The sequence below is a fragment of the Lynx rufus genome, unplaced genomic scaffold, assembly GCF_022079265.1.
Source record: "Lynx rufus isolate CCGP_SWC_20201006 ecotype Redwood Valley unplaced genomic scaffold, mLynRuf1.p SCAF_10, whole genome shotgun sequence".
Taxonomy (NCBI): Eukaryota; Metazoa; Chordata; class Mammalia; order Carnivora; family Felidae; genus Lynx; species Lynx rufus.
Genome location: NW_025814824.1, coordinates 34,534,618 through 34,557,231, shown reverse-complemented (window position 1 = coordinate 34,557,231; position 22,614 = coordinate 34,534,618). Strand labels below are relative to the sequence as shown.

At 35.0% G+C, this 22,614-nt stretch overlaps 1 non-coding gene across 1 annotated transcript; it reads left to right on the top strand.

Annotated features, from left to right (window-relative positions):
- Positions 1 to 22,043: 22,043 nt before the first annotated feature.
- LOC124505322 (U6 spliceosomal RNA) lies at positions 22,044 to 22,153 on the top strand. Its single transcript, XR_006960617.1, has one exon. It is a non-coding gene; the product is annotated as a U6 spliceosomal RNA (small nuclear RNA).
- The last annotated feature ends 461 nt before the right edge of the window (positions 22,154 to 22,614 follow it).

Below are 22,614 nucleotides of genomic sequence, written 5' to 3'. Positions count from 1 at the left end.
ACTTTGGGCAGGCTCAACCAAGAGGCATGGGACTCTATCAACAGAATGGGATGTCTATGGGACAGAAGAGAGGGAGAAGGGTAGGAAATGGGGACTAACAGGAGACGAATAAGGAAAATATTAAACAGAATTTTCATTCAGTATACACTGTGCTGGGTCTAGGGATAAAACAAACAAACAAGAAACGAAAAACCAAGTAAGACATTTTAGGATTTTCACCTAGGGTCTTTGTCTAAGCTCAACCCACCCACCCACCCCCCTGAGAGTTCCTTATACCTCACACTCAGTTTCCTCTATTATTAATATTACAATGGCACATTTAATTACATTACAATTAATGTTGATATATTAGTATTAACTGAAATTTATACTTTATTCAGATTTCCTTAGTTTTTACCTATTTTTTTATATTCCAGAATATCATTCAGGATTCCACATTACATTTAGAAAATATGTATCTTTGGTTCTTCTTGGCTATAAATTAACCACTTATTTCATTTTAACAATTATTTTCCTTTTATCTCAGTATCTTCACTTACTTTATTCGGGTAAGGTGTCTTAAGTCCTTTCTCTAATTATCAGAGCATTAATCAGTTACTCCATTGTTTAGAAATGGCTCTGGAAATCCCCACTTTATACACTGCCAAGCAATTTTTTTTGTTTTAATTTCTGGAAAACTTGCAGGTAATGAGGGACAACTCTACCCAGAGATCAATGAGAACTTATGGTTAGTGAATCAAGGTTTTCTTTGGATGGCTAAAGGGTAAGAATCTTTATTAGTGAGTAAATGAGCTGAAACTCTTAAATCTTATTCAGTTAAGATTAATCTAGTTAAATTTTAAGAGACATACACATATGTGTTTAATGTTTATAATTACACAAAGAAATAGATAAGAACATTAACGTTTAAACTGCCTTCATTAGTCTTTACCTCACCTTCTTAGGAAGGGTAAGGATGGGTCTTACCTTCTAATTTTTCTCATTTAGTCTGTTCAATTGAGTTATTAAACCATGTATGAAATTGCGCTTGTATATATTTCAGATAGAAGGCCCAGGAAGTCCAGTGCTTTCTATTCCTAATTCAATCATAAAAGCCCTAGCAGCTTCTGAATAAAATATCCTAGAAAATGCAGCTTATTTTCTAATACAGAATATAGCAGAATCGGTTAATAAGAATTCCTACAAGGCATTCTTTATCTCCATAGTCATCAGATGCCATTTAGACACATGATGCTCTGTGTAACAAGTTGGGGAAATATAATTAAAAAACAAACAAACATTGGGGCGTCAGGGTGGCGCAGTCGGTTAAGCGTCCGACTTCAGCCAGGTCACGATCTCGCGGTCCGTGAGTTCGAGCCCCGCGTCAGGCTCTGGGCTGATGGCTCAGAGCCTGGAGCCTGTTTCTGATTCTGTGACTCCCTCTCTCTCTGCCCCTCCCCCGTTCATGCTCTGTCTCTCTCTGTCCCAAAAATAAATAAACGTTAAAAAAAAAAATAATTAAAAAAAAAATAAAAAACAAACAAACAAAAAATCTTATCCCAACCCAGAAATCCTCTTCAAAAATGTTATGGAGAAAGAAAACACACTTATGATTGAATAGTCTTTAATAGTCATTAAAATCGGGGTGCCTGGGTGGCTCAAACGGTTGAGCGTCTGACTTCAGCTTAGGTCAGGATCTCACAGTTCCCGAGTTTGAGCCCCATGTTGGGCTCTGTGCTGACAGCTCAGATCCTGGAGCCTGTTTCAGATTCTATGTTTCCCTCTCTCTCTGCCCCTTCCCTGCTCATGCTCTGTTTCTCTCTCTCTCTCTCTCTCTCTCTCAAAATAAATAAACATTAGAAAAAAAGTCATTAAAATCATTAAATAACTGTCACAACCAATCCACTGCAATTGCAAAGGCAAAAAAGAAATCTCAACCTTTGGTATAGCCAAGCACATATATCCCATTTGCATCTATGTTTCCATGATAAAACATAACTAATCCTCACGTCAGAGTACTTGACAGAATCATTGGTCATACATCACTACATTTTAACTTTACCTGGTAATTGTGATGGCTATCTGTATTAGCTAATTGACCTTATCCAAAAGAAGAGGTGGGGTAAAGGAAAAAACTCATACCTTTATGACAAAAAAGAATTGTAGAAATTGGAGCAAAGGGCCCACCAAATTTCAGCTTCTACCTTTGCACAGAAAGAGCAATGGAGACACTACCTCCCTTAATACTGACATTTCCGAGAGATACCTGGTCCTTAAAAAAGATATTCCTAGGTATTTTTAGTTTCTAAAAAAGATACATTTCAAAGAGACAGGGAAAGAACTTACATTTACAAGTTTCTAAGGTAAATATTTTGATAAAAAAAGGTTGGCAAGGGATTAAACCTCTTAGTTTCAACAGGAGGACTTAAGCCTTATATTTTTTATTCCTCTTTGTTCTTATGAAAACCAAAGATTTCTCTTTCCATTCATGAAAAAGTGTTTACTAAGCATCTGGCCATGTGCCAGACTCTATGTTAGGTACTATGAATATTAATATTGGTGGATTGAAAAACAATCTAATCTATCTCAGACTCCAGGAGTTCACCATCCTGGGAATGAGACCCATGGGCCACATGCCACATCAGTCCATTTATAGGTCCTCAGAAGACACTTTTGCTAGGAGGAGAGACATCTGAATAACCCTGGCCCAGACTTCATACTGCACCAGACACTGAAAGTTCTTGCTTGATTTGGAAAAAGGTACTCTGTGAATATTCCTGCATATTGCAGTTACTTTCGGCCAGTAAAATAACACTAATTTCATGGTGTTCATGTCTTCTACACTGCCCACTGCACACACTACCATATTCCTTGTTGATTCTTACAACAGCCCTGTGAGCTAAATATTACTTCTATGCCCATTTTACAGATGAGTGCTGTTAGTTGGTTAACTTGCCCCTAGAGAAGTAAATAGGAAACTCACGTGAATGTAGGTTTATCTGACTCCAAAGTACAATGACACTGTAGCTACTGTTTGTGAGTTTAGGTCAGAAGACGGCTAGTCTCACTATTAGCTGAGCTTTATATCTTATACAACTGTGTGCAAGTACAGCAACTAAGACCACCTGGAGTAGGAATGATCCCTCACATTTGCAATGTACTAAACAGTTTCACATCACTTTTGCACATGTTTTTTTTTTTTCACTTTTGTACAAGGTAGGTTTCTTAAACCCAATTTAGGTATTACAAACCTGAGATGCATAAAGGTCAAATAACTTGTCCAACATCAACCTCATCCTTAGTGAGGGAGGAGCTGGGACTCCTCTCTAGATTTCCCAACTAATAGTTATCCATGGCTTGAAATTGGAAAATCTCAAGCTGGACACTTACTCTATGTATGGATTTCTGACAGAGCTATAGAGGTTCCAGAATTCACCTGGAGCCTGATATCTATCCCAAGAGCTGAGCTTGAATAATTAGGAGCTCTGTCAATTCTCGACTGCACCAAGTAATACTCACTCAAGCACTCCTTTATGTTTTCCTTTATGTGACTTGTAAATAAAATTCTTTTTGCTTGATATTTCCTGTGGCTAAAGAGTAATGTTTAAGTTTCTTCAAACTTATTTTTACTGTGCTTCCTAGAGAATGTTGTACACTATCTACCCCAAATTGGCCCCTGTTCTGCAGTTTTTATTCAGGTAAAACTAATTGCATTTCCCCAGAGTAAGGAATGTGTAATCAATCCTATTGTTTGATTTCAATGGCTTATTGCTGGGTGGGAGAATTGTTATAGCAGAGGCAATTTAGAAAATCAGGTACAATTGACTCCAGTCAATTTTCATACTGCAGTCCCAACAGGAGAAAGTCATGGTGTTTTTTACCAGAGATAGTGCAGTCGTTAAATGAGACCCACCTGGGTAACTAATTCCCAGAGAGAACAGACGTGTGTGTGTGTGTGTGTGTGTGTGTGTGTCTGTACACATGTGCTTGCACACATGCCCACATGTGTTTACACATGAGTGACTTCAGAATTGCTGCCAATCATAGAAGGAAACAACGATCTTATAAGTGGTTATCTCTAGTATTTTCTGCAAAATAATCACAATCAGAACCATTCCTTTACAGATTCTCGTGGAGCTAGCCTTGAATGTGACATTTGGACCTCCTGTGGGTGTATGTTCTTTTGAAAAAGTTGAAAGGATGCGTTTCTCTGAGAGGTATGGGGAAGCTCAGGAAAACTCCCAGAGCTGACTAGCAGAAATCTGGGTTCTAATCTGAACCTGACTATTCCCTTTCCTTAAGTCATGGGCAAGTAAGCTAATTTTTAAGCCTCTATTTCCTCATCTGTATGTGGAGTTTGGATCAGCTGTCTTCCATGACTTTTCCAGCAATGACATTTGATGTTCCCAACTCTGTCACATCCTTGGCAAAGGAAAGGCTTTATCTGAAAGCACCAAGTTGATTACTGCACAATTGTATGGCATGTCTACAGACTATACCCCATGAGCCCAAAGAGGAATAAAGATCAAGGAAGAACAGAAGGAAAGAGTACAGCTGCCTATCCTAGCATACAAGTGCATCTCCATTAGGAACAGATAAGTACATGCACAAGCACTACAGATGGTGGGTGATTAGCACCGTTTTCTCTTCTCAATGAACGATAATGCAGCCTACATTTCATTAATGTGAAGTGCATCTACTGGTCTGAGAAGTCCCTTACAGAAAGGTTTCCCTTGTGCACTTGACAGGGAAAAGGAAGGCAGGCTGGAAGATAAGATGTTGACATTTGTTATGAACCAGCTAGGTTTACAGACATTATCTCAATACCCTCACAGCACACTGAGAAGTAATTAATGCACATGTCATTTGCAGGAAACTGAATTTGGAAAGGTTAAGCAACTTAGCAAGTTAAACAAAAACAACAAAACCTGGTAAGGAGCTGCTATGCAAACCTTGGCCTGACACCCAAGCTCTTCCCAATAGCACATTATATATGCAGAAAATGCCACCTCCTTTCAGTCACATCTATTTTTTTTTCTAATACCCATTTCCCACCCCTTTTTGTGCATATCTTTTCAGAACATCACCCAGAGGTAGAGAACATTGTCTAGTCCCTGGGGGCATTCAGTATGACTCCATTTCTCTCCCTCATAAACATCTTTACTTCATGACTGCCCATTTTGTCCATATCAGCTTATTAAACACAAGGCCTCACTGTGTTTGGAGAATACTCTTTTTTATTGTTGGGAAAGAAATATCTTTAATAGTTTCAAGGCAGGCTGGTGTTGATGCTGGTAGCTGTGTCAGCACAGAGACAGCAACGGCCGCATCATGAAAAGCAATTGCATTTTTGAGAAGCAGCAGCTTTTTGTAATCTTCATTTCAAAAAGATCACTTTCAGAATGTGGCATTGGGTGGAAATGGATGCAGTCATCATTTTCGGGGGTTTTGCTGGGCTGTGGCAGCTGGGAACTCTTTTCTCATCTCCTACAACCCACAGACCCTCACACAAAACAGGAGGTAAAAATGCCATTGTCCTTAAAATAAAACTTGACTGTGCAGCTACATATTGTAAGGAAATTTTTATGAAGAAAAAAAAGTTTTTTGTAAAGGAAACATGATCACAGGATTTCAAGTAAAAACTAATCTGATGTTGAAAATAGGTGCTTATCCTTAATAAATAAAAGGGAATAGAAATCTTTACATAAGACAAACAAGCACTGTCCCCTTTAGTGGAATGACCCATTTTCACCTTTCCCATCCCATCATCCTGGTCTTGCTCAAATGCCAGCTACCTCAGGAGCTTTCTCACATCACTTTCTGTGAGACATTTTTCCCACTTCTAATATGTTTTTCATCTGAGTACTTCTTTGGTTGGGCATTTCCTTCCTATTTGTACTCTGGTTATTTGTGCACAAATTTTGTCTCCTCTACTCAGTCTGTAAACTCCTTCAGAAGGAATTCACACTTTCATTGATTTATATATTCATTAAGCAAATGTGGTTTGACAGTCAATTCACTTCCAGGAACCAACTAGGCATTAAGAATACAAATATTGATAAGGTATGTAATAACCACAACCTTTCCTCAGGATCTCACATTCAAGTATGAGAGACATATAAACATGTATGGAAATTGTAATTGAGAATATGCAGGATGCCTGTTGGATCCATTGTATAACCTTCTAAATATTTTAGTACCTTACTGAATGAATGAATGGATGCAGGTTCCACTCTTAAATAATAGTAAAGGCTCTAAAGAGAAACAAGAGATAAAAACTGATAGACTCTATGACATATGGGTTCTTAGGAGCACTGGGTCTTAGTAGTCCAAATTAAGTATTCCTGTGAGCCTAAGCCCCTAATCTTTCTTTATCAACTGTTTCCTCTGGCATGAAAAATTTTAAGCATTAACAACAATCTTAGGGAAGCAGCCAGGTGGAGTACAAAAACACAGCTTTGGAGTCAAAAGAAATAGCAGATACAAAAAAGATAATATTAGGCAGTCTGTGATGAATGGCAATTCAGGATGCAGGTACTAAATACTATAGGAAACAATAAACCTGACATTATGCAGGAGAAACTTTATGGGATAGGCATACTTACCAGAAAATGAGAAAAGGTCAAATGCATATGGAGAAAAGGCCAGTCATGGGCCATGTTTTCCAAAGGCAGAAAGATGGGCCATGGAATGGACATCTGTCATTTCTTAGTTTCATGGTTGAAGATTCCTGCCTGGTAATATTGTGGCCTGGTAATATTTTGATGTTAAATATTAAAATGCCATCTAAATTGTTTCATACATTTCTTATAACATCTTTTCCTGTTGGCAGTTTCTTCCTCCTCAATACTGTTTGATTCCTTAGCATGATCCCATGCAGCCTTTGTTTTCTTCCTATTTCCATAACTGTTCAATTTATCTTTGTAAAATATCCTCCCCCAACTTCCAAATGTTATTATACTCCATAGTTCAGTTCTTGGCTTTTCATTTGAACTATCAATATATCTATATATTTATATCTATATCTATATCTGTATCTATATCGATACCTATCTATTTCTATATCTATCTAGGTAGGTATTAATCATCTTAATAAAATTGAATGTTGAATTCAAGGGGAGCAGTATGATTTCAGGTGATATATTATATATCTCTATCTCTATCAATAGGTAGATAGATAGATAGATAGATAGGGACATATCACCTGAAATCATACTCCTCCCCCGCCTTGAGTTCAACATTCAATTCTATTAAGATGGTTAATCTAATTTTTATCATTAATTAGACCATTTCCTTCTTGAATTCCACCTCCATTTTACCAGAGGCTTAAGTACATTTATTCCTTGGTACACACTCCTTTATCAGCCTTAGTCAGACACCTGTTCTTCATATTCTTCATTTCATCCAGAGACTAATCATCATCAGAACTCCACTGCCACTGGATATTCCAGGGCTCAAAAACTTCTCTCCACAAAACAGGTTCTCCCATCAAATTCCTTACTTCTACTGATTATATTGTCATTCTCCCTGTCTCCCCAGTTTACAATATCAAGCATATTTGATTTCCCCCTCTTTCCATCTTCATGTCTACTCACTGGACTTGATTATTCTGAAAGTCTTCTTGTAATGTCTCTGGCATTGAGAACAATCTAAAAAAACTATTTTTTTTTCAGCAAAAGTAATCAGACACAAAAATTTATTGTCACGCCATCTCTCCCACATTGCCACCTGCTTCATTCGGCTCTTTCCCCTCCTCCTCCCTTTGTGTAGGTTATCATTCCCTGTATGTCTAATCTCTAGCCTCCCCTAACCAGTCAGCACTTTGTGGCCTGATTACTTTGCTGAAAATTACATATTTAATAAACCCAGCCTCCTTGTAATTACTTAGCAACTTGATGCTGTCCAACAGAAATATAAATCAAGTCACAAATGTGAGCTATGTGTGTCATTTAAATTTTCTAGTAGCCACATTATAAAATGTAAAAAACAGACAGGTGAAATTAATTTTAATAATGACATTGAAATCACACATGTCAATTTAGACTGACTACAGTTGAAGTGCTCAAAAACTCTATGTGGCCAGTGACTACCATGTTGGACAATGGAGCCCTGCTGTATACCTTGTACCTCTTGTTTACATTTTTTTGCTTATGCTCTCAGCCTTATATTCCTCCTTTTTTCAACAGAATGAGTTCCTGATAATATCTCAAGGCTCTCCTAGCTTAAGTTCTAACTCTCCTGGGTAGATTTTCCCAACCACCACAAGACTATGATCTCATCTCATGAGATGTAATACCAGGCAGCTGGCATGTCCTATGTCTGTCTTTTGTAATTAATGCATGAGAACTGCTTCATGGCCAGATTGTCAGTATCCCAAGGGCTGATACTTCTCTCTGTCCCTCATAGCACTTAGCAGAGTGCTTTTCATAGAGAAGGCACAGTAAATATTTGTTGATGGAAAGATGATAGTAAAATGTTACAGTAATTTTATTATACAAATAAGTTTTATTAATCACCACTCTCATATTATTTACCAAGTGGCTATAATACCACACTATACTTTCAGTGATTTCATTATAAAGTTAACTTTATAGGTTTCAGTAAAGATTTATTTTCCAAACTGTAACACTTATTCTGTTTTAGGATAGATGAAATGTCAGAAATAGGATAACACACAGTAAATGGAAAGTCAAGTAAAACTAGTATAATATTAACTCTGTGATTTATTTGTATATGGAGTGATGAGAATATTGATAGCTGAAAAATAGTGAGCATAATAGTATTATGGAAGACATAATTTAGTGAGTTCCAACAAATATTGTCTGATTATCTTATCAGTATGGAGGAATTCTCAGAAACAAATTTAGAAAATTTAATAAAAGAATGTGTTGGAAAAAGTGATTTGATAAGGGATCTCCAACATCAGTTTGTATAGGGAGGTTTTGTACAATTACTCCATAGAAAAGTTTAAAGGCTGTGGCAAATGCGTTATCAGGGAATAATAGATACAATGGTAGGTTATATGTTTAAATATACAAGGAACACTTGGTGAGGTTTCACACGAAGAATTACTCACTAAAGTAATGAATCCTGGTGTAGAGGGTAAAGAAGTTGAATGTGGCTAATATTTTCTTTATTGTGAGGGGTGTGCTTATATTACTAATATTTCATATAAGATAGAAATTGCCAGTAGGCCAAATGGTGGTTAGTTTGAAGGACATGACTTATTAACATATTATAAAAATCTAGGGTAAGTTTGACAAAGCAGATCTTACATAAAAGTGTAAAATAAGTGAAATCTTTACATAGAAGGAACTCAAACTCTACCATAGCCAAATACCCTATTCACCCATCAACCCTATTCACTCCCAGTTATTACCCACACCGCCTCCATTTTATGTGATAGAACTTTTCAGAAGTATTCTGATTTTATTGAGAGCACTTGAAGCTTAAAGATTTCAAGATATAAATATATGGTATAATGGCATTAGGGAAGCTAATGTGGTTGAAAGCCCCACATCAACTCTTAAAATTATACTATAATCTTCCTGCAAATAAAACTGATGCTAAAGTCCAAAACTTATAATATTTATAAAAATAGTTTAGAAAAAATTGCTTCCTAAGCTCCATTAATAGTTTTGGAACTCCTAGATGACTAAAAACAAAATCACAATATTTGTACAGTGTATATGCATATGTAAGGATTTGTTTTCCATATAACAGCTATTTCAAATGGGTAAAACCTAAGTTGAAAATTTATGAGTTGTATATATATTTATTCTTCTCATAACTAAGGTTATTGTTTACTTAAATGTAGACAAAAAGTCTGGGGACTTTTAGGCTTAGGTTTGGGGAGGTCAGGGAAAAAGCAAATTATATCCTGGTCGACAGTTACATTTGGGGAATCCATCTGAAATAGTGGAGGTGTGGGTAGTAAATGTGCTGGACAAGATTCATGATGTATGCCAGAAGCTATGGAGCAAAGCCAAAATACAACCTGAAATAGTGATGGGAAGAACAATCACAGCAGGTGCCAAAGCTAAGGATAGAGTGTGGATTATCCAGTCAAGGGGACAAGCCATAAAAGGGAAAACAGAAGTGGATACTCAAGCAGATGAGTCTCAAATCAGCAAAAGAAGTAGTTCAGGAGTTAAGTCCTGGAGAGAAACAGTCCTTCAAAGAATGTCACTTGAAGCCTTTGTTTGTTTGTTTGTTTGTTTGTTTGTTTTGATTTTGCAGATAGGACTAAAATATATGAGTAGTAAGAGAGTCTGGCTTAAAGAAAAGGGGTGTGGAGCATGGGATAAGTAGAAAATTGAAAGCTATAAAGATTTCTGTTAATTATAGCTATTATTAAAATAAAGCAATTTGAATTCCAGACATCTATTCTTAAATAAATCTATTGAGTCTTGTAAATGCTTCTTCAGCACTAAAATCATTGCAGAAAACTGGCACATTGCCTTAAGAAAAGAGATACAAACAAACAAAAATCAAGAGTAATAATTAACTTTGGGTTTAAAAGGTGAAAAACCATCATTACTACAGGCAGCAACAAAATGTAGAGAAAATAAAACTGAACAGAGTCTGAGTAGGAAACCACTCAGTAGCTGGTTTGTAGTATAATATTTAGGCCAAAACAAAACAAAACAAAAAAACAAAAACAAAAAGACACAGTTTCCTAAGCTAATTGAATTAATAATCAACTTTACCTTTATTTCTTCCTCCTCCTCCTCTTCTTCTTCCACATTCTCCTTGTCATCTTCCTTCATCATCGTCATCATCATCATCACCTCTTACTTTACAATGGTCAACACCTTCAAATGACTACAAAGCCTTATACAATCTATGACCTGACCTACAACCTCTTCTCCCATCCCTGTAATACCAGGCTTTTCCTGGCTCATTATGCTATAACCACACTGGACATGTTTGTGTTCTTCAAATGCTAAACTCTGTTTCTATGTCAAAGACTTTGCACACATATGTCATTTCTAGAGGTCTTCACTTCCTTCTTTTTCCATGGCTGTTCCTTCTATTATTCAGGTCTCACCTCAATTATCACCTTTCAATAAGATTTTCCTAACTACTCTATTCAGCATTTCCCAACACTGACTATACAGTATTTTGCTTAATTTCTTCATGGCATTTAGCTATATTTGAAATCATTAATTCATCTTGTCTGTCTGTTCATCTATCTACAGGAGTTGTTTATTACCTATGTTACCTATTAACATATAATCTGTATCAGAGCAGAAACTTTGGCTTTTTCTTCTTCCAACTGTAATGTCTAATGTCTAGAACTTGTGGTAGATATTCAAAAATGCATCAAATAAATCAATGATTTAGTTAAGTATTAAGTGTTGAAATCCCTTTTATTTTTGAAACTCAGGACAGCTGTGAGAAAGAAGTATCATTTCCTTTATTATTTATATTTTATTGAAAAAGAGATTGACTACCTTATGAAATTAGTTGACTTGCCAGAATCATGTGGCAAGCAAATATGTCTACAAAGCTATTTTTGCCCACTACAATATCTTCCTTACCTACATGCGAATTATTGGGAAGTTTACATAAGATAATGAACAGAATTTAAAGCACTACATTAATGTAAGACATACATTTTATTTCAGTTCTCATAAATATGGCACACTTATTTGCTAATCACTAATAAACATCTGCTGGCTTACAATCTTTGGAGCTACATGAATTCCTAATTTTCTTATTTTTATTATGGAATAAGAATGCTTCAGTCAGAGTCTAGGGAAGTTTACATAGGAATACACATTTGTATTGAATTCCCTTGAGATTATATTTGAGATTAGCTGCTGACCTCAAAGAAGTCACTTTCTTTGCAATGATGTCAACACCAACCTCAATGAAGTCACAGTCTATGTAATGACATCAAAACTAAGACAAAGCATTAAGTGCCCTGGGTGAGTACAACGAAACCTTACACAAAGATGAAACTGCAGGTTGGCTTTTGACTTAACCCTCCCTACACCAGTAAGTCCTCCCTCTTGGGTGGACTTGAATATGTCAAGAAAAATTTAGTTTTAGTTCACAAGTTTCAAGAGAAAGTAAAACATAACTGGCATAATAGCAAATAAAAATATATTGATGTAAACAATCTAAAATTTTTTTGCATGGGACTAAACAGCAATAAAATAAATTCAACATTGATTCAAATTTGAATGAAAATGGGGTAATAAAAAATGAAGCATAAAACTGAACTTAAATTCATTCATATACTTATAATCACTTTTGTATCTCAGTAAACTGAAGAAAGCTGTTTCTCTTGGCTTTAGGATGAATCTTAGTATATATTAATCCTGGAAACATTAAAGTCATCATCAGTCTTCTTAATAAAATCTTTATGTTTATAGTTAATACTTTAATATATGAGTTAATTTAAGTGATTATGCCAAAGACGTGTGCTCCAATATATAACAATGAATTATAATAAGCATTTCAGAAACTAAAAAACTACAATAAAAGACAGGAAAATTTTTCAACCCACCTGGTAACCAAATTAATTAAAACAATTAATGATGCAGTTTTATTTATCAAATTGGCAAAAACAAAAACACTGAAGTATGACAATATTTACTATTAGCTTCAGTGTGAGGAAGGAGGTACTCATATCTTGCTGGTAGGAGTGTTATATATTAAACCTTTTTGGAGTGAATTTGGCAATAGGTATTATAAAATGTATAATTTGATATTCAGGCTTGACTGAATCCAGGATTCTTCCTAAGGAAATAATCATGTTTCATGCAAATATATGGCCTTGAGGATGTTTATCACAGGGTTGCTTATACGAGAAAAAAGAACTGACAACAGCCTTTTTGATGGGTCTATCAAATTATGTTTCATACATAAAATTAAAATTTAAAATAACTATGCAGTACCTAAAAATGTTGCAGAAAAACAACTCATATTATTTAAAAATATTCATGGAAAAATAAATAAAAAATAGAAGCAACATGGTGCCATTTCTGAACTTATAAAATATATATTTGTACATAGAAAACAGAATGGTTATATACCAAAAAAGTCAATAGCAGTTGTCTCTTGGTGATAGAATTATGAATGAATTTTTTCTCTTTTTTCATCAAAGTTTTTTACAAATTCTCAACAGTGAATATTAAGTTATTTTTGTAAATAGGAAAATGTGTATTAGTTTTATGAAAATAAAAACTAAGTAGTTATAAAATTATGATTAATGATTTAATCTTGCACAAAGGTGAGATAATGAAAAATGGGTAATATCGCAGGAAATAGAGAAAAGAAGAAAAAATCAAACTATAAAATTAGAAATGTAGCTAAGTATAAAGAGAGGGATGGGAGAGATGAAAGACCATATTTCAGAAATATGTTTCAGTTCAAGGACTATAAGAAGGTACTAGACTTTTCATTTTTACTGTGTATGCCAAAAATTCACACTCAGCAAATTGTACATGATTTTTTTTAAATGTGTGTTTCTTTCATTTATTCTCTTTCATCAATATCTGAAGAGTTGGTATTATTTCTTTCTAGGTGTTATTAATGACTTGGAAAATTCTAAATGAAATTAAACATAGTACACAAATTAAATCCACTGAATATTTCTTATGTGTAATATCAGGTGCCACCATTAACCATAATCTTTCATAATTATTATTGTACTGGTGTTCTTTCTGCAGTCTGTAGTACTTTGTATAATAGAAGGCATTTCTGTGCACTTTATCACATTTATTCTCACCAAAACTCTTGAAAGTATTGTATTATTTTCAGTTTACAGATGAAGAAACAAAAATCTAGCAAGTTTACATGACTCCCCAACATCCCAGCAATGCTCAAAACAAATGGAAAACTAACAAAACCAAGTCTACCATGAATCATTCTTAAACTGAGTATTACTTTGGGAACACCATTCCATACCAGCCATGAAATTCCTGTTTTATTTTCTTTTTATAATAATAAACTGTAATTCCAAAATTATTCACTCTATTCCTACAATTGATCTCTGAGTATGTATGAGCTGCTTATTATAGAGCATCACAGTACAGAATTTCCAGCTACTTTCAGCCAAATTATATCACAGTTTCTTTTCCCATATTCCACGCACATGTTGCAAAGACTGAGTGTTCAAGATCTGCAGATTATTTTGACTTCTTTTTAAGAAATTTAGCAAAGCACCATTCTTCACTTCCAATTTGATTTAGAAAGTATATATGTAAGAAAGTATATATCAATATTATTTAAAATATGTACTTTAGGTGAGATGATTAAAAATATCTATTAAATAAGCAATTAGAGATCCAAGAGCATTTGAAGTTAATTTCAAGATTAAACTGGAGGCAGATTATTTTACTACTATGATATTTTATTTTTGTTTTCTATCTATATTGAGGACTTTTAAAGATGAAATCAGAAAGTAGACTCTAATGAGCATAAGAAATAATGAAAATTAGCCTCTGATTCATTGAACTCCTTTTTACCCTTGTTCTGGTTATTTGGAGGAGGGAAGAAGGATGTATACATCAAATAGGCCATTTAGCACCCTGACTCTGGATTCCTTTATCTATTCCCATTCAATGTCACTTGCCTCCATTCAATGGCAGCCATCTGCTCTCATCTATAGGCTAGCAATCCTCAAAATTATTTATATAGCTCAAACTTTTCCTCTGAGTTCTAGAAAACTTTACCCAACTTAAAATTTTCATTTGGTTGTCTCAAAGACATTTCACGAGTAATATGTCTAAAATGGAACTCTTGTATTCTCTTCAAATTTAATATATTTCCAGGGGCGCCTGGGTGGCGCAGTCGGTTAAGCGTCCGACTTCAGCCAGGTCACGATCTCGCGATCCGTGAGTTCGAGCCCCGCGTCGGGCTCTGGGCTGATGGCTCAGAGCCTGGAGCCTGTTTCCGATGCTGTGTCTCCCTCTCTCTCTGCCCCTCCCCCGTTCATGCTCTGTCTCTCTCTGTCCCAAAAATAAATAAAAAACGTTGAAAAAAAAGTTTAAAAAAAAATTTAATATATTTCCAATCTTCACTCTCTCAGGAAATGGCAGCACCATACATCTAGTTGCTAACGCCACAAACCTGGCCATCATCCTTCGTTCTTTACTTTGTCCTACCTTTACACAAACAACTTTTCTTTCTACTATCTCAATCATCAATCAATCCAGCATCCTTTACCTCCACTTCCAATATGGTAGTCCAAATTTCCTTAAAGAATTTCATTTCCATTTCCAATCATCCTTTCCCCAACCTGCTCCTAACACAGCAGTCATATAATCTTTTAAAACAAAAAATGCAACAATAACAACTTCCATTAATTGTTCCAAAGGATTAACTATGCATTTCATGTCCTATATGTTAAATATATTTTTACAGACATCCATTTATTTCTTTAGAGCTTTCTTAAGTTATGGTTGACACATAATATACTGTACATGTTAAAACATACAATTTAATGTTTTGACATATGTATGTACTTATAAAGCTATCACAACAATCAAGACAACAAATATATATGTCAACTCCAAAAGTTTATTTATGGCCCTTGTAATGCCTCCCTCCTCCCTTCCCTGCCCACATCTGTAGATAACTGATCTTCTTATATCACTCAAGCTCAGTTGGCAGTTTTCTAGAAACTTACAGAAATATATTAATACTTCCACTTACCTAAACTACTCATATAGAGTCCAAATTATTGGGGCACCTGTGTGGCTCAGTCTGTTGAGGGTCAGACTTCGGCTCAGATCATGATCTCACAGCTTGTGGGTTTGAGCCCCGCATTGGGCTCTGTGATGACAGCTTGGAGCCTGGAGCCTGCTTCGGATTCTGTGTCTCCCCCTCTCTCTGCCCCTACCCATTTGCATTCTGTCTCTGTCTCTGTCTCTCTCAAAAATAAATAAACATTAAAAAAATTAGAGTCCAAATTATTGTTTCCAATTTCACTCTTCCAAAATGAAAAACAAACAAAAATAAGACAGGAACAAAAACAAAGAAACAGGTTTACAGGTTGAATGAAAATTATTGGGAAACGTCAGCGTGACTACCCAGTTTGGAGAACGGCTTATGAAATTTCTTAAACACTAATCATACTTTAATAGACTTGTATTTTTTTTCAACCCTAATTTAAATATGTATATACTACTACTAAATGTCCACATTTTAATTAAAATTTTAATTAGCCCTTTCCTCAGCCCAGTTGTAAAGTATAGATTTGTCTCTTTTTTTCACATGATAATCTCATACTTTGGAAGAGTCTGTCTTCTAAAGATCTTGTGATGTTAGTTAAAGCACCTGAATTGTGTATGTTTACCAAAGAACCAAGTCTTAACAAAAGTCTACAGTGCAAGGAATATTTCATTTTGTAAGAATTTTTTATAGACTTTTTCAAAAGACATTTGTGTGTTTTTAATTTAACAATATTTGATGCTTATGAGTGTTATTCATTTAAAATTGTGATTACAAAGTATATTGAACTAATATTCTAAGGTTATCATTCATTTTTACAGAGTAATCATAGCATGTTTCCCTTCTTCTTTCTTTAAAAGGGATATTTTCCATTGCTCTCTACAACAATGAATATGAAAGCAAACGCCAAAACACAACTAATTTCAGTTCTTTTTGGAATTTGACATTTTTCACTACCTAAGTGATATAAACATGTATCACCTAAGTGAGCAGTATTTTAATAGCATCATTTTCACAACATTTTAATTGTTGTCACATTTCTTCTTTGTTTAGGAAGACAGACATCTGGTAAACAGCCGTGGGATCTAAACAAGTAAGATTTAAAGCATGTTGTTGTTGTTGTTGTTTTCTTGACTTTCAATTTTTTTGTTTGTTTTATTTCTTAATAGTATTTCTTTATTATTGTGGGATGTAGCTTTTTAGAAAAGTGTTAACGATTTTATTAAGGAGTGTGAGGAATAAAAGTAAATTTTTAACAATTTCAGATTATTTAGAAACTTAAAAACCTACCTGAATTCTGTATATAGTATGGAGACATAAAGAAATTACAGATGAATTAAAATTTCAAGTCCAAAGCATAGGCATGTTTTTGTTAAGAGTGAATATGAGTCCATACAGTGAATTCTTACAAGGTATTTTTTTTTTACAAAATATATATTGCTATACTTGTCTTAATCTTACCTCTTGTTTGTCAGTAGACTAGGTCAATGAGTGATTGATTTGGTTTTTCAAACCACCATGCATAGAACCATGACTCAGTACCAGAGAGTTTGGGCAATGTGAGATCCACCCCCAACATTGGAAGGACATGTGTTGGGATGTTGAGGGGAGAAGATTCAGTTAATAATAGAGTAGGAAGGAGAAGAGGTGAAATGATGCTCAAAAAGAAAGCAAGTGAGTAAGGGGAGAATTGCACATAATAAGAAGGAAGAAAGCAGATTGCCATAAGAATAAAGAGTAAACAAACAGATTACATACATTGCATGTTTCATTTGTCTGTTTTTGGAAGAATGGAAATAGGGGTAGAACAAATTAAGAATAGAGGGTAGATATTGGAAAGTAAGGAGATGGAAAAACAGGATGTTGTTCATTGGTTGTACTAGAAAGGGGAACAGAAAAGAGTAAATGGTAAAAGATAAGGGAAGAAAGTTTCAATTTTTATTTTTTTCTACTTATTTGACAACTTAGGTCCTTGAAACTGGAACTTCAATGGTTTAAAAAACATAAGCAATGAACATTTTTAACTATTTTATTGAAAAAAAATTCTAGACATTGTATAATTATGTGATGTTTCTAAGAATCTTGCTTTATTCTCAGTTTAAGCCATGCTTAAATGAAGAAAATATTTCTTGATTTATTCCAAGTTTTCTTATGAGTATTTTACACTTCCTGTACTCTTGAAATCACTTCACTTCTAAAAAAAGGAAAATCATAAATTTGAGGAGGTGAAGTAGGTTATTAAAATGCAATTCTAATTTACAGAAAATATATGTTAAACAATTCAAATTTACCATCAGAACAGTTCAAATTATTCCCGCATTCAGGGACACAAAGCCCTAGATTCACCCTGTGGTTATCCTGTAATTACTATTTGCAGGCAACAGAAAGGTTAACACTGATGCTGATCTCAATTGTAATGCACAGATTTACCACAGAACCTTGCAGAATTGACATTTTATTTTGTCCTAAAGCATAAATCATAAAGACTCAGCAAGCTAATGTCCCTTTCATTGGCATAATGATATAAATAAGTAAAAATTCATTTTTAGCAGCACTTGGAAGGTGTGCCTTTAGGTTTATGGTTGTTGCTGTTGTTTATTATTTTTTTTAGTGGACGTTAGGTGTTAATCATTGATCCTCACAATATAAGGTCTCTTCCTAACAGTGGAAGTATCTTGAGGAAAAGATTTTGGTTATCTATGATCCATTATGTATAAAACTATCACTAACAGTCCACCATCCACTATTTTTCATAACTATAGAGCAGAGTTCAATGGTGGTGCAGTAGAAAGTGCCCATGGCTTTTTATTCCAAAATACTGGGTGAAACCCCAACACCACCATTAAGATCCACTTAATCAACCTGGGCCTCAGTGTTTTCATGTTCAAACAAGGGTAATACTACCTACTCACAGGATTTCTATATTTAAATAGGTTATCAATTTGAAAGTATTTGGAATTTTGTCAACATTAATGGATGACACAACTGGTGAGACATGGGTACGAACTCCCCAGAGTTTCTTGTCCCAAAGCCCATGGGTCGCATAAATGACTTTGTAAGGTTGTTGCAGGTGTTTGTACTTGTAATTCAACTTTATCATTACAAAAGTTATTTGGGGGGTAAATCAACCTATCATTTAAAAAGCTTTAGTCATCATCTTCATGGCTCTACAGCTGGAGCACAGGAAAAGCCTTTCAGTCTCATAAAAATCTCCACCTGCTGTTTGGTGCCTTACATTCCTCCTATGGAATGAAACTAAGACCTCTCCCCTATTTTAGTAGCAATAGCCTAGGTGGTTTTACATACATTTCCTCAGATAATCATCAAATCAGCATGTAAAGAATATCTAATGACCCTCATTTGCAGATGATTCTCAGAAAGGCTGTGTAACATGACTGAGGTCATCTACATAGAAAAGGAAAGGAGCTGCAGTTGGGATCTAGAACTCTTTACACAGCTCCTTTACATTGTGAAACATCTGCTGCCTTTCCTAGTACAAAATATAGTATTTTCAATACAAATGTTTGTGGAAGTATTATCACAATAATTGTATCCACATTGGTGTAGAGAAAATGTTTACTGGAAAAAAGAGAGAGAGCAAAAGTGATTACTAGTTCCCAAGGAGTGGGGGAGCAGATAACGACTTGAAGGGTAGGTAGTCTCAGGAACTCAGTGTTGTGCCTTGAACAAGTTCTATGGGAAGGCATTAGTGAGCATTGAAAAAAAAAAAGTCTTCAATTCTTTCCTACTTGGTTGTCAGCGAATTTCTCAAGTCCTCCTGCATGTGCCTTTAAAATCTAATTCATCAGTATTCTTAAGATAGTTTAGCAGAGAGAAGTCCCAAGTCCTATATTTCTTTCTACTTATTGGCATTCCTCTCCTCCTTAACAAAAACCCAAAGAGCCTCTTTTCTGTGTGTCTCTGCTTTCCTGCTGATGGTACTAAATCTGTGGTTCATTTGAGTTGGTCTAAGTATACTTGCTAAAGTCAGGGAAGAAGATAGTTATTATATACAAATGCACATTGAACAGTCCCTTTGAGACACCAGCCTCTTGAACCTCTTTAGGGAAAAAAAAAAAAAAGCTGTTAGAAAAAAATGAGGCTCTTATATGATTGGTTAATACTTTAATTAAAAAAAATACTTATTTCTAACTAACCTCACTAAAATAAACCTGTTTTATCTTTTTTTAAAGACAAATTGTCTTCAAAATCAAGAACAAAGTCAAGAAATAATTCTTTTTATTCCTTCAACACACACATGCACTCACATGCACAGACATTCTAATATATACACTTACACGGAGATATAAAATGCAGGCACACAGAAAATATACAAGATTGTTCCCTCCTTTCAATGAAATATTCAATATTATATATTTTTTAGAATATGTTGAAAAAGTGATTTTGGAGAAAAGTTGAAATGATTGAGCCTTAAATGCACTCTGCCATTTTTAAACTTCTAATAATCCAAGCCTATGTAAACACTGTGTTGTAAGTAATCATCATCGTGCTTCATAAACAAAAGACTGTGTTTAGAAATACGCTTTCATTGTGCTGATATCACAATACAGATTTCTCTTTCCTCAGATTGTCTCCAGTGTAAACACACTGCTTGACAAAGATGACAGGAAAGCTAAGTTGATTGCTAGGCAGCTGTATTGTTATTACCATAGATAAACACACTTATTTCTTCTTTGGAGTATTCCTGGTAAGGAATTTCTGGATGAGTATAACGTTTTCTTTTGGGTTGATTATGATCTTATTTATTTTAGGTAATCACATAGGTATCCTTTATCCTTTTATAAGACTGGATTTAGTGCATACAAAAATTCAGAGGGAAAAGGTGAGCTATTAAATGATGTTTTGGGGGGCATGATTAGAAACAGGGATGTTATTATTGGAGTCTTATACAAGAGGAGGAATCAGAATTATACAACATAAGCACATTCCCATCTACATTGTGAGACCCAAGTGTTATCTTGAGATTATGGGGGAGTTTTATTTACAATATCAACTTGCTTATGAAACTAAAATAAATGCTTCCAGGAAGAAATGAGGTAATAGTAATGGACCAAACACTTGTTTATTTTGCATGGCTACTTTTTCATTTCCAAAGAGAGCTATTGTTCCCCTGTGCATCTTATACAGAGCTTACAATTTACTTGCTAGAAAAATGTTCATTATCTGCAGCAAAACTACTGATTACAAGAATCAGCAGGCATCACTAGGGCAAAAGTACAGCAGCAAAGTTCAAGGGTGAGAAAGCACTCAGGGTACGTGCGAAATCTCAGTGAAGCCTGTTAAACTGTAAGATGCACCTGACAAGGATCATGTTACCTAAGAACCATGGCTTACACATTGTTTCAGATAACTGAAGTGCTTTGAGTGTATTTTTGTGACAGGAAGGAAGTATTGAATTAGTGAGATCCCAGTAATGGTGCTAATGCTGACAATGGCACCATCACCACCACTACGAAAAAAAAAACACAGTGGACACCTCCTATGCCTGACATAGCCAAGGAATTCCCTGAATTGTGATGTCACTTTGAGTGTCTGGCTCAGGGCAGAATTGGTCCTGTCTATAGTACCCAAATATGCAATCATACTAATACTTGGATAATCTCTTAGAGCTACATATTTACATCTGGGAAAAAAATCAGTATCCAAATTAACTGGTCTCCAATACCGTCTACAATGCAGCAGGGAAAGGGAGAAAAGGAAGCTCATTGCTTGTGCCCTTTGGGGCAGTAAAAAACTCATTATTCACTTGACATGGACTGTTACCAAACATAGAAGTGAGTAAAGATCCTTCCGTATTTGAAGACTATTATTAGTTCTGCCTTGTGAACGATCACTTCTTTGCCATTATCAATGATCAATGATAGGACGTAGCAATGATGGTGCAGCACTATGGGGTACTCCCACGGCACATTCATTTTCCCCATCACCTTGAGAGTAGTTTCCAAGATTAATTCTAGTGTCAGTGCCCCCTTATATTAATTATTGCTGCAGAAGCTCGTTATAATATATCAGGGTTTAGCCACTCTTTTGTTACTTTGATGTGAAGTCCCTAAAGCCTCAGAAATTGCAAACATGAAAGCAAACAAACAAAAGAACTAGCAACAGTTTTCAAATATCATTGAATATGGCTTTTTAAAATTAATATCTGTATTAACTGCATCCCTGTCTTTAATTCTCTTTCTTTCTGCCCCTGATAGTATGATTTGTTTTGTTGATCTAGTTCATTCAAGAAATTCAGACACTTAAAAACTTTGCTGAAAATGTCATCTAAGACAGTGAGCAACTCTCTGATATAGACTTGATAATAGAGTTTGGCTATGTAGGCTAGTGGCTACTGAATGTGAAAACAAAGCATAGTATATATGCAATAGCACATATACTAAAATTGGAACCATACAGAGAAGGTTAGTAAGGCCCCTGAGCAAAAGGCAAGTCACAGATTTTCTAATTAGCATTGCTGAGTATTGTGAACTTTTTGCAAGTTTTATGGGATATTACGAGATGAAATGGCAAGGATATACACCCTCACATGGTAGAAAATGGTGATTCCTTCTTGCTGATGTCAGAATGCAAAAATATGTGCATATGGAGTCAGATTTTAATTGATGGAGCTGAATAAAATTTCTAATTCTATTGGGTAAATCTGCTTTGTTCTCTTATGTACTTAAAGTAGAACAGTCATTTAGCATTGTAAATAGTTTTCCTGTATCTCCGTATGAAAGGAACACATCTTACCTGTTTGGTTTTTTTTTTTAGCTATGTATATTAGAAATCACCTACTATAACTTCCTTGAACATATGGATTTATCTCTCTTGTCTTTTCAAATAGAGTGAATAATTCTTGGCTCATGGTACTTAGTCACTGCTTACTAACCAAGTATGTGTTTGGCAAGTGTATCATTTTCCTATGCTGTGTAACAAATTACT